Below are 14,081 nucleotides of genomic sequence, written 5' to 3' on the forward strand. Positions count from 1 at the left end.
GAAGCAAAGTGTGTTTGGTGATGTCCTCCTTTTATCTGTAGTTCCTTTCTCTGTTTCCCTTTTGCCTGGAGGCTTTTATTTTATTTTTTAATTGTTTGTTTGTTTTGATGTTTGTGCCCTTAAACTTCATATGTTTCCTTTCTTGGCTTATTTATTCCACAAATTGCATTTGTTCAGGGTCACCTTCTGAAGCTCAGCCCTGTGTTCGCTGTTTGCTGGCTACCACAATGGTGGCCCAGACTGCGAGATGTGCACCGGTTGTAATGTTTCTGCCACATGATGCTTGTGCATTACCCTCAGCCAGCACACAGATCCTAAGTGCATTTCCAAAATAGTCAAGGCCTGCTAGCTCTGTTACTTTATGTAATAGGTTTCCCACCAAAGTCCTGTGTGAGGTTGCACAAGTCTCTGTCTTTCTCTTTGCCAAGGTAATATTACCCATAAAATGAATGTGATGGTTCTGTAGATTCTTTCTAGCTTTCAAATCAGGATTTTGTGTATAAAATATACCCCACACTGTCCCAAGGTAGCTACTCAGACAGGGTAAGACATTTCAGAGGACAATAATAGTGTGGGGCTCTGTCTGTGGAAATAATTTACAATCAAATACAAATGATGGATAATTTTTAAAATGTTAGAAATCCTTAAAAATCAACGCAATGATAGGAGTCAGTTAAATCAACTTCAGAAAACTCTGAAGTTTAAGATAGCTAGTAATTGGAATGTAAACACAAACCTTACTATTTTTAGACTATTCATGCTGTTTATAGTGCATTCAGGAAACTTCTGTTTGACCATTCATGTATTTACAGATGTTAAAGGCATGGGTAATTAAAGTTAGCAATACCAAAATTTCTGGATTTGCAGAAGTTATGAAAATGTCATTAAATTCTTGATAGGGGTGTTGGTTGCAGAGTGTTTCTCAGAAAATATCTGTCTAGGAGAGAAGGAATGAAAAGTTTTTAATAATTTTATTTCAAAATAAAATATACATAAAGTTCCCAGAGCAGCTGGGCTCAAATATTAATTCCTTCCTTCCTACCAAGTTGCCTCCATTCTATATCTGTCATTAATAGACAGCTGACCTAGTAATTTTAATGGTTTCAAATTATATAGGCTGGGCGTGGTGGCTCACACCTTTAATCCCAGCACCTTGGGAGGCCAAGGCGGGTGGATCACAAGGTCAGGAGATCAAGACCATCCTGGCTAACACAGTGAAACCCTGTCTCTACTAAAAATACAAAAATCAGCCAGGCGTGGCTGCGTGTGCCTGTAGTCCCAGTTGCTGGGGAGGCTGAGGCAGGAGAATGGTGTGAACCCGGGAGGTGGAGCTTGCAGTGAGCTGAGATCACGCCACCGAAGTCCAGCCTGGGCAACAGAGCGAGACTCCGTCTCAAAAAAAAAAAAAAAAAAAAATTACGTGTGTGTGTGTGTGTGTGTGTGTGTGTATGTATATACATACACATGGAGCTGTACAATTTAAATATTTCTACCCAAGTTTTATCCTGTATTTTTCTAAAAATCATTCTCATGCTGTGACTCTATTTGTCCCACCCCCACTCACCCCCTCTTCAGGAGGAGAGGGGAGGTTTGTAGGACCCTGGAGCTTGTGAGCCCTTTCCAAAAATGGGAGAACCCCTAAGATTGGTGGGTTCTGTGTGTATATGTATACACACACACACACACACACACAAAATTTTCTACTAGTAATACAGTGAGTCAGAAGAGGTTTGTTATTTAAGGAATAAAATGAAAAAAATTTAGTTTTGAAATCTTTTTTTAAATTTTTTTGAGATGGAGTCTTACTCTGTCACTAGGCTGGAGAGCAGTGCGGGGATCTTGGCTCCCTGCAAACTCCGCCTTCTGGGTTCAAGCGATTCCCCTGCCTCAGCTTCCTAAGTAGCTGGGACTACAGGCGTGCGGCACCACACCCAGCTAATTTTTTTTTTGTGTGCGTATTTTTTTTAGTAGAGACGGAGTTTCACCACATTAGCCCGGATGGTCTTGATCTCCTGACCTCGGGATTTGCTCGCCTCGGCCTCCCAAGGTGCTGGAATTACAGGCGTGAGCCACTGTGCTTTCTAGGAGGAAATATTCAGTTTAATAAAACAAACAAGCTTTATATAAAAATGACTTATAAAATATTATATAATATACTTTTAATAGTAAGTTTCAACAGTATTGAAAATGTTTTTTCAAATGGCTTGAATTAAATAGCTTATTGCTTTAATTTAAAATTGTCATTTCTTGGATCAATTACATGCATTTTAAAGCAAATTAGACTTTGATCTCAAACACCCTGCATATTTGGAATGCTCGAATTGTAGCGGTTTGTTGTTGTTGGCCAGTGGAGGTTTTATTCAATTTTCTGATTGTATGATTATATGAAAGCACAGATGTATTTTATTTTTAAATTCAAAGATCTCTCCAAGTATTTCTATTTCAAGCATCAGAAATTCTATCTAGTTTAGATTTTATCTTTAGAAATTAAAGTGAACTGTATTTCCGGTATATTAAATAGGAATATTTTTCGAATACAAGACACTGAGCATTTTCGATTGGCTATAGGAGCATAAGAGTGACCACAGCTGCAGAATTGGGCTAAGCCCAATTGGTTTGAAGTTGTCGTCATGCCTCACTTGACTCCTTCTGATGCCTGTTTGTCAGGATGGTTATATTAAAACTTTTCAAAGCCTTAATTCCAAGTATGAATTAGGGCTCCAGCAGATGCCTGGAAGGGTTGTTATGAGGACTAAAAGGACAATATACAGATAGTCTGCCATGCAGATAGTCAAAGAATGTTTGTTTTTTAAATAAATAATTGAATGCCTACTAGATTTTTCTAGTTTACAGCTGTGTATCAGAGGAACAAAGAAGTCACAAACCATGACCTCAAAGAGTTTACATTCTAGTGAAGGAGGGGAGACAAGGCAAATAAATTAGCAAACAAGCAAGAAAGCACCACGTAATAAATGTGCCACAGAGCATTAGAGTGGGCTGTGACATTTGTTGCATGTCCATGAGCAGTTGTAGGGGAACTATGAAGACTGACCTCTAAGGATTCCTTGAGGAGGAGGATGTTAGAAGCCTTAGTTGACACTTCCAGAAGAAGAATGAATAATCCGAGCCAGACTTGTCATACTAGCCATTTTTGTGTTCACAGCATCTAGCATAGTGACTGATACATATAGGAGATCAAAGGTTTTTTAAAGAAATGAATGAACAAGATTTCCATTGTGAAAAATAATAGATTCTAGAATTGGGTCTTTGATGGGATAGTGCTATAGGTTGAATTGTGCCCCCCACCCCAAAAATAAATATATTGAAGTCCTAAACCCCAGTACCTTAGAATGTGACCTTATTTGGGAATAGAGTTGTTGGAGATGATATAATTAGTTATAATGAGCTCATACTGGGGTAAGGAGGGCCCCTAATCTAATATGACTGGTGTCCTAAAAAGATGGCCTGTGAAAACACAGATACACAGGAAGAATGCCATATAAAGATAGGATTGGAGTGATGCATCTACAAGCCAGCGAACACCTACGATTGCTGGCAAATCATAGATTTCACAGGGAGTGTGGCTTTGCTAACACCTTGATTTTGGACTTCTAGCATCCAGAACTGTAAGACAAAAAATCTTTGTTGCTTTAAACCACCTGGTTTTTGGTACTTTGTACCAAAAGGAACAAAGTACCAAATACAGCTCTAGGAAATTAATACAGATAGGTACATGTTTTAGTTAATACCTTTTTTTTTTTTTAAAAAAAACTTTTTACTTTGAAATAAATATAGATTCACAGGAAACTGCAAAAAAAAAAAAAAAAAAGTACAGAAAGGTCCTCTGTACCCTTCACCCAGTTTTCCCCATTTCCAGCAGAATTTCTTTGGTGTCTCTTAGTTGAGGTTCCCAAAGAGGAATCTGAGTGGATTCCTTTTCTTTGAAGGCTACAGATACCCCAGGTCACTGGCCAGCCTGTGGATGAGTTCCATAAGAAGACAGTCATCTTGGCCAAATGAGCTGTGGTCAGGAGTGTTGTTTTTTTTTTTTGCTCATTCAGTTCAGGTTGAGGTGGGTACTGTGAAGGAGGTTTGTGTAAGGTAGATACACCAAGGCAATTCAAATACAGTAAAAATTTCTGTGTAAGAGTTTAAGCCGAGTTGTTATGGTGTTCCACACCCCATCTTCCATTACTCCTTTCTTACACCCTTTGCTATAGCTATGCTTTTCATCCAAGTAAGCTCAGCTACCATGTGTATTTAGCTTCAGTGTCAGGGCAATGGATTTACCTTTTGCATATGGACCTGTGGGAAAACCATAGAAGATATCCCTTGAGCAATGGCAATACAGAGAGAGATGTTTAGATGGTTTGGAAATATATTGAATGCTTTGCTTGAAACATTCATACAAATGTTTCCTAGGACAGTAACCATGTTTTCCTAGATTTTTTTCTTATAGAGATAGGGCTTTGCTCACTTGGCTGAGTTTAATTTTATAAAGAAATACATGTTCTCTATCTCTTCTTTCTGTTCTTCACAAAGCCATGTTTTTTAAAAAAAATCTAACCCAAGAATTTGAGTCTTCCAGAAAAATAGCTGGTGTTAAATGTGGGTATGTTCAAATCAGTGAAACTCAAAACCAAAACTTTATTTGGGATTTAAAAAAAAAAAACAACCCAATCTCAAAACAAAACCTTGAAAAACAGGTGAGATATCCTGATGGTAAGAAGAGCTATTGAACCAGAATAATGTTTACCATCTGATATGTTAGTGTGCACAAAATATAAAATGTGTAGAAACATCAGGGAAGTCATTAACCCCAAGACCTATAGTCAGCCTGGACCCCTCATGATTTATTTGCATTTAGCTAAAGCAAGGTTTCTCAGCCTTAGCATTGTTGACACTTTGGCCAGATAATTCTTTGTTGTGGAGGTCTGTCACGTGCATTGTGGAATCTTGAGCAGTATCCCTGGCCTCTACTCACGAGATGCCATTCCCCCTTTTGTGACAGTTAAAAATATCTCTTGACATTGCCAGTGACTCCCATGGGATAAAATCATCCCTGATTGAGAACTACTGAGCTAAAGAATTAAGAAATTAAACACTGCCCTTTACACAGGCTCTTTGGCTGGCTGACTGTAGGTTTGATTACCTACTCATGCTTTCCATTTTAATTTCCCTTTGAAAAGCAAAGACATTCCAGAAAATTTGGTTTGAATCAAATTCCTCTGAATGTCTGTGTCAATCAGTGGGCTCAGTGGGAAAATCCTCAGTATATTCACATTTGTGTAAAAAGTATGTGCTGAATTGAGCATCTTTCAGATTACTTTCAGGAGTAGAATGTGTAAGGCATGACCAAAGAGGCTGGGAAGATTGTCTCTTCATTCAGGAGTGCTGTAGAAAGCAGGAAATGGGCAGTGATGCCAGCTAGCTTAAGCTGTTGGATGTGTCAGTTTCCCTTGCCTTCATAATGGCAAGGGAAATAAGAAATAAAAGGCAAGTCTATGCATCCCTTCTTACTGCTATTTTCTGGAAAGTTTCTAATGGCTAATGTTCTTGTACCTGTGTGAAATTACTTCTGACTCTTTCATCTTTACTCTCCTACACACTTCCCCTCACTCTTCCACGGCAAAATAGTGTGACCTGCTCTATGTGGCAATCACTGCTGACACATCGGGTTGTTCCTTTCCAGCAGCAATAGAAAATTCACCTGAGGAATCTGCTGTACAATTTAAATATTTCTACCCAAGTTTTGTCCTGTACTTTTCTAAAAATCATTCTCGTGCCATGACTCTGTTTGTCCTATCTCCACTTACTCCCTCTTCAGGAAGAGAGGGGAGGTTTGTGGGACCCTGGAGCTTATGAGCCCTTTCCAAAAATGAAACCAAGAGGTGAGACCTCAAGACAGAGTGCTTTTTTGGGGAAAAAGCCCACTTCTCTTTTCTCTTCTTTCTCATCTAAGTTGAAATAACATAAAAAGTACAAATATAATTACTGTTTTCATTCAAGGGTAGCACTTTTCTGGGTAGGAGGCAGGAATGAATTTTGTATGGTTGAAGAGAAAATACTTAAGGAATATTAGAATGTGGCTTGGATGAGTTACAGGAATAAGCAGACAATATGTGCCATGCTTGAAAGAGTTGTGATACGGAGGGTTGCTCTGTGCTGGGTCAAGCCCCATATGTGTCTCAGAGGGAGTATCTCTCTAGTGGTAATAAGCAAGACAGACATTTGTGAGTATGTTTGGATGTTGAAGTATGCAAAACACTGGGGCTGGGTTTGGTCACTCACGCCTGTAATCCCAGCCCTCTGGGAGGTCAAGGCGGGAGGATTGCTTGAGCTCAAGAGTTTGAGGCTACAATGAGCTATGACTGCATCACTGCACTGCAGCCTGGGTGACAGAGTGAGATCCCATCTGTTTCAATAAATAACGTAAATTTAAAAAGCAAAACACTGATATAAGCAACAACATGGGAAGAGATGGGAAGGTGGTATTGTAGAGCTAGTTTAAAATAACCACTTAAAGGTAAGATCATTAGTGTCTATTTTCTCTTCTAGAATTTTATTGCTGATTTTGTAGATTTGTTTGAGGAGAATATCTACCTAGAAAATTTAAGAAAGGTTTCCGCTGGGTGAATTCTGTGTGACTCCCTTGTCCTTGCCTGCTTACATGCCTAGTCACTACCAGCAGCATTGGTACTGAGCTGATTCTGGCTGTCATGACCTCCATCATCAGATGTATGTAAACAGCCTCTGCAACTTAAGGAGGTTGTGGAGGGACAACACTGAAGTCCCCTCCTATAGCAAGGATCTGGCACAATTTCTGCCTCAAGTCTGCTTTTGTTTTTTGGTACATTAGATAAATATTGAAGTCTGTATATTTCTGTAAATTATCATGGTCTTTAACTTTTATTTATTTTTCATCTATCAGTGTGTTGGAGCAATTTCATATCTATTGCATCAGACCTTGGTGTTTCATTGAGTTAAAAGATATTGGATTTTTAACTTTTTCTTTCATTTCCTAATAGAGACAGTGAATGTTAAAGGATATCAATAAACTTGATTAAAACTGCTAAATTGTGGTTCTTTATTAAAACTACATTGAATAAATATTTTTATTTCAAAGGGAGGGTGAGCCACTGTCACAATTTGTGACATAATGCCTCAAACACTAACATTTAATATTCTTATTTTACTAGTTTGTCAGTCTCATCAATTTCCTTTAAAACAAAACGCCAATAACAAAAACATGGAGTATTTTTTTCTTCTAAATAAAGACATAGGAGAATACTATAGTATTACCATTATCAATGTATTATTCTACTTGTGTAAGAATTTATAGCATAAAACTTAGCCATTTACTAAAAATAAGGTCAGTTTACACTGATGTTTTCAAAAGGAAACTTCTGGCCATTGTCCCTGAGGAACATCGATGCAAAAACCCTCAACAAAACATCAGCAAACGGAATCCAGCAGCACATCAAATAGCTTATCTACCATGATCAAGTAGGCTTTATTGCTGGGATGCAAGATTGGTTCAACATAGGCAAATCAATAAATATAATTCATCACATAAACAGAACTAAACGCAAAAACCACATGGTTATCTCAATAGATGCAGAAAAGCCTTTTGATAAGATTCAACACTGCTTCATGTTAAAACTCTCAATAAACTAGGTAGAGAAGGAATATACCTCAAAATAATAAGAGCCATCTGTGACAAACCCAGAGATGACATCATACTAAATGGGCAAAAGCTGGAAGCATTGCCCTTGAAAATTGGTACAAGACAAGGATACCCTCTCTTACTACTCCTACTCAACATAGTATTGGAAGTCCTGGCCAGAGCAATCAGTCAAGAGAAATAAGTGGCATCCAAATAGAAAGAGAGGAAGTCAAACTATTCCTGCTTACAGACAACTTGATTCTATAACTAGAAAACTGCATAGTCTCGGCCCTAAAGCTCCTTAAGCTGTTAAACAACTTCAGGTGAGTTTCAAGATACAAAATCAATGTACAAAAATCTAGCATTCCTATATGTTAACTATAGTCATGCCTAGAGCCAAATTCGAAACACAGTCCCATTCACAGTTGCCACAAAAAGAATAAAATATGTAGGAATACAGCTAACCAGGGAGGTGAAAGATCTCTACAATGAGAACTACCAAACACTGCTTAGAGAAATCAGAGATGACACAAATAAATGGAAAAACATTTCATGTTCATGAATTAGAAGAATCAAAATCATTAATATAGCCATACTGCCCAAAGCAAATTATAGATTTAATGTTATTCTTATCAAACTACCAATGACATTCTTCACAGAACTGGAAAAAATTTTTTTAATATGAAACCAAAAAAGCCCCAATAGCCAGGGTAATTCTAAGCAAAAAGAACAAAGCTGGAGGCATCATACTACCTGACTTCAAACTCTACTACAGGGCTACAGTAGCCAAAACAGCATGTTACTGGTACAAAAACAGACACATAGAGTGATGGAACAGAATAGAGGGCTCTGAAATAAGGCTGCACACTTACAACCATCTGATCTTTGACAAAGCTGACAAAAACAAGCAACGAGGAAAGGACTCCCTATTCAATAAATAGTGCTGGTATAACTGGCTATCCGTATGCAGAAGATTGAAACTGGAACTTTTCCTTGTACCATATACAAAAATTAACTTGAGATGGACTAAAGACTTAAATGTAAAACCACAAACTATAAAAATCATGGAAGACAACCTAGGCAATAACATTCTGGACATAGGCACAAGCAAAAACTTCATGACAAAGATGCCAAAAGCAATCGCAACAAAAGCAAAAATTGACAAATGGGATATAATTAACCTAAGGAACTTCTGCACAGCAAAAGGAACTATCAACAGAGTAAACAGACAACCTACAGAATGGGAGAAAATTTTTGCAAACTATGCATCTGACAAAGATCTAATATTCAGCATCCACAGCAACTTAAACAAATGTACAAGAAAAAACAACCCCACTAAAAAGTGGGCAAAGGACACGAGCAGACACTTTTCAAAAGAAGACATATATGCAGCCAATAGGCATATGAAAAAAAAGCTCAACATCACTAATCATTAGAGAAATGCAAATCAAAACCACAATGAGATATCATTGCACACCAGTCAGAATGGCTATTACTAAAAAGTCAAAAAATAACAGGTGCTGGTGAGGTTGTGGAGAAAAATGAACTGTTGGTGGGAGTGTAAACTAGTTCAACCACTGTGGGAAGCTGTGTAGTGTTTACTCAAAGAGCTAAAAATAGATCTACCATTTGACCCAGAAATCCCATTACTGGGTATATACCCAAATCATTCTATCATAAAGACACATGCACGTTTATGTTCATTGCAGCACAATTCACAATAGCAAAGACATGGAATCAACCTAAATGACCATCAATGGTAGACTGGAAAAAGAAAATGTGGTACATATATAGCATAGAATACTATGCAGTCATAAAAAAGAATGAGATCATGTCCTTTGCAGGGACATGAGTGGAGCTGGAGGCCATTATCCTTAGCAAACTAATGCAAGAAAAGAAAACCAAATACCATATGTTCTCACATATAAGTGGGAGCTAAATGATGAGAACACATGGACACAGAGGAGGACAACAGGCACTGAGGCCTACATGAGAGTGGAAGGTGGGAGGAGGGAGAAGATCAGGAAAAATAACAAATGAGTGCTAGGCTTAGTACCTGGATGATGAAACAATCGGTACGACAAACCCCCATGACATGAATTTACCTGTATAACATACCTGCATGTGCACAAGTTAAAAAAAAGAACAAAAACCCCACAAAAACACACTCAAAAAATGACATTTTTCAAGGTTGTGTATTAATTTAAGTACTTTTTTTGTAATGTCTATTTTACTGGAACTTCTATGGATCACTACCTGTAATTTGACATAGTTTGAGCTTACCCAATATGAATAAACTGAAGATTGTGCATTGCTGTCTTCAGGATAACAAATACTTGACAGTAAATATCTGAATGCCTTAACACCGTCATGTAAATGGCATATAAATAAGTTCATTATGGCAGAGTTATTTATAATGTATTTTCGGAAATTTCCTTGAGTCTCCTTGTCTGCCTATATCTCTTCCATTCCCAATTAAAGGTCAGTGTCACCCAGAAAGAAAACTTAACAATTTGGGGTCAACATTGTAGTTGTTTCCAATACCCTCATGACGTGGCACTGCAAATGAAGAAACTGCTATTTTATTTCTAGCATAATCTCTTAGTCATAACGTTGGCACAAGTTTAAGAACACTTCCTAGAGTTCCAAAACCTGCCTGTTTTTAAATCTGAGATGAACATTTACTTGCCAAGTTTCAGCCTTGAGGGCAACTTTTTTTTTTTGAACGTTAATGAGTTAGAATTACTAAAGCAACACTGTAATTAACTTGTAGAGGTAAAAATAATTGTTTCAGTATTTGAGTAGGATTATATCATACATGACAGTTTCATTCAGATAAACTTGGAATGTCTCCCCTCAGATACTTTTGTTACGTAGAAATTGAAAAGAGAAGAGCAAATGAAGTTGACAGGAAATAGAATCCAAGGTGTAAAACTGGTGTGAAGGCACTGGTCACCCAATTTATCTCAGGCCCATGACTGTGCTTTCCATCCTGAAAATATTTATTGAACACCTACTATGTGTCAGGCACTGTTTCAGGAACTTGGGACACAGCTATAAACAAGGCAGAGTCACAGCTGTAAAAGAGACAGAGAACATTTCTCCCTCATGGGGCTGACATGCCATGGAGTGGGGGGTTGCAGGGAGCACAGCCTTGTCGACCAGAAACACAGTGCTCTAAAGCAACAGATCCATGTGCCAATTCCCGTGGAGAGTGCAGGAGAAATGCTAGAGGTGATGAAATGGCATATCAGCTCCAGATGCCAAAAATTACAGTGAAAAAATATGTAATACCTTATCAGTTACCAATAGTTACACTGAAAAAACAGTGTGAATAAAGAATGATTGAGTGTGTGTATAAGAAGCATTTTAGAGAAGGGCTCATGGACATCTTACTGAGTTGAATTTGATCAGGAGCCTGGAGTGGGCCCTGGTGGGGTGAGTAGGAGGTTTCCAGACAGAGGAACAGAGAGGGAATCAGCAAGGAGAGTCCTGAGGGTCTGAACAGAATGAGAAGAAGTAGTCAAGTGAGGCTGTGAAGTCATCATGGGCTTTGCTGGGTAGGCTGCATTTTACTTAAGGTATTGGGGGCTTTTGAGAACAATCTGTTGTTACGTCATCGGTTGCCTGTGATGAAGGATGCGCATGTTTGTGACTATACTAAAAATGTTGAATTGTACACAAATGGGTGAATTATATGGTATGTGAGTTTTATCTCAGTTTAACTGTTAAGAATAATACAAAATCGGTGGTTGCTATGTGAAAAATAAACTTAAAGAAATCAAGAAGATGAAGGAAAGCCAGTTGAACAATTTCAGTGGTTGTGATGGTTAATCATATGTGTCAACTTGACTGGGCCATAGGGTGCCCAGATATATTTGTTCAGTCATTATTCCAGGTGTGTTTGTGATGCTGTTATTGTATGAGATTAACATTTGAATCTGTAGACTGAGTAAAGCAGATTGCTCTCCCTACTGTGAATGGGCCTCATCCAGTCATGGAAGGCCTGACTAGAAAAAAAGGCCAACCCTCCTGCTAGCAAGAGGGAACTCTTCTGCCTGACTGCTGGAGTTTGAACTAAAACATTGGCTCTTCTTAAGTGTGGAGCCTGCTGCTTTTGAGACAGGAACTCACATCATTCCATTAGCTCTCCTGGTTCTTAGAGGAGGCTTGCAGCCTTAGAGAGTAAACTATACCATCAGCTCATCAGCTGACTGCAGATTTTGGGACTTCTCTGCTTCCGTGATTCCTTATAACAAATCTCTTTCAATATATATCCTGTTGATCCTCTTTCTCCAGAGGACCAGACAAAAGCAGTAGTCCAGGCAAGAGGGAATGGTGGCAACAAGGGTCTCTGTGTGTATTGTTGAGACGTGGTCAAATTTTCCACGTTTTGATGGAAGAATGTATAGGAGTTGCTAATGAATTGAGAGGGAAGTGAGGGGCTTTTACACCAGTAGTTTATTGAGTTAATAAATATGAGACAGAAGGTTGGTGGGGGAAGGGGAAAGTCAAGAGAGAATCTGTGGAGGATGAAGCAAGTTGCAGAAGATCACAAATTGGTAAATATATATATATATATATGTGATGTAGATTTTAAATGTTGTTCCCTGGCAGCATCATGGAAAAGATGGTAAAAGGGATAGTTTGTGATTATTAAGAAATGGGGTAATCACTGGAAGCCAGCCTTGTTCACCAGAAACAAAATGCTCTAAAGCAACAGATCAACGGGCCTGTCCCCATGGAGAGTGTGGGAGACCCTCTAGAGGTGGTGGAATGGCCCATGGTGGGTTTTGTTCATCTTGTACAGTTTTTGTTTTTAAAATTTGAGCCAACATTTATTTATACTGAGATTTTTGATGCAATCCTTGTGTCTGGCTTGTATTAATGGATCTGCCAACAATGGGCCTGCATTCCCCTAAAGCGACCATTATATGGGATGTCCTGTAGACGGAAATTTCTGGCTTCCTTGGTCTCTTGTCATCTCCCTGATATTATGTTCATTTTATTTATTTATATTTTATACATTTTTATTACCAGTTTTCTCCCTTTAGGCATCTTTTTTTAATTCCTGCAAGGTACCTGTCATCATGGCCTCAGTATTGTCAAGATGGGAAAAAGTGGACCCGATAATACTTTCTGTAGGTGAAATCTTAAATAGTTGAGTAAACATGCTCAATTTCAAGAGGCCAAAATATGTAAATCCATGTAAACTTCAAGTGAGGTTTCTGGTAGTTGGCCTTAGGACTTTGTGCTTGCCCTGTTTACATTAAAAAAAAAGATGGGGTGAAAACCTGGCAAACATACTTAGTCCAGTTTGTACATGTTGAAGCAATAAAGTGTAGCTAATGTCCTAGATATAAAAATCTGGACTGAAAAATGATCTGGATGGGCCTAAGTCTCCAAAAGAATATTTATCAGGGATAAATTTCAGTGATATTTTAGTTGGAAAAAAAAATCAGTTACGTGAGTTGAGGGTGGTTTTATATTGTCTACAAACTTAATCGTGCATTTTAAAACTTTATCCATGGCACCTCACTGATACCATCATAGGGTTTACAATTCAGATTCTTCTCTATATCCAACTTACTTTTCTTCTAAATTTGACTAGCCCCTGGTTCATTAAAGCTCACAGGTCATCTTCCTGTGAACAGTGATGTTGGCGTCACCAGGCTATTGCTGCCACACATGATCTCAGCTGATGGCCTAATACAGATGCTACAATGAAAAGCACCCATAGCCTGTAACACGAGAAGTTAGGCGAATTCTATCCACTCACTGTATGCTAGAAACTACCAATCACATTTTATCTTTTTTTCTCACTAAACTCTCACAATTACACTGTTACTCTCATGAGATGAGCATTATCAGTGAGCCTTCGAGTGATGTTTAGCCACACCTGGAGTCCAGTATTTGAGATACAGATGCTTCATTCCAGGGAGGAGGACATAACCCACAGACACTTGTCTTTAAGGTGGCATGGCAGTTGTGGTAGGTGGAATAATGGCCCCCAAGGATGTTCACGTTGTGATACATGGAAATAGTGAATATGTTACAAGGCAAGGAAGAATTAGGTTGCAGATGGGATTGCGGTTGCTAATCAGTTGATCCTGAGATGGGGAGCATATCCTGCATGATCCAGGTGGGCTCTGTGTAATCCCAAGCATCCCTGTAAGAGGAAGAGGGAACGAGGAGAGAGAAAACCAGATAGATGGCTGAGCAAGGGAGCCTCATGTATAGGGACCAACTAGGAGAGCTAGTTGGGCACCTTGAGTTGCATCTCTGAGTATTTACCTATATATTGTAGTCATAAAATGTAGGTGTTACTTGGCAGATTACATGAGGCTGCTGACTTTGAAGATGGAGGAACAGGGTTATGAGCCAAGGAATGCAGGTGGCTTCTGAAAGCTAGAAA

At 38.6% G+C, this 14,081-nt stretch overlaps 1 protein-coding gene across 5 annotated transcripts in view; it reads left to right on the top strand.

Moving 5' to 3' along the window:
- Positions 1-14,081, top strand: part of LMO7 (LIM domain 7) — a 234,520-nt gene that overhangs the window by 109,014 nt on the left and 111,425 nt on the right. The gene's annotated exons all lie outside the window — the stretch shown is intronic.

This window comes from Nomascus leucogenys, chromosome 5, assembly GCF_006542625.1.
Source record: "Nomascus leucogenys isolate Asia chromosome 5, Asia_NLE_v1, whole genome shotgun sequence".
In the NCBI taxonomy this organism is placed as follows: domain Eukaryota; kingdom Metazoa; phylum Chordata; class Mammalia; order Primates; family Hylobatidae; genus Nomascus; species Nomascus leucogenys.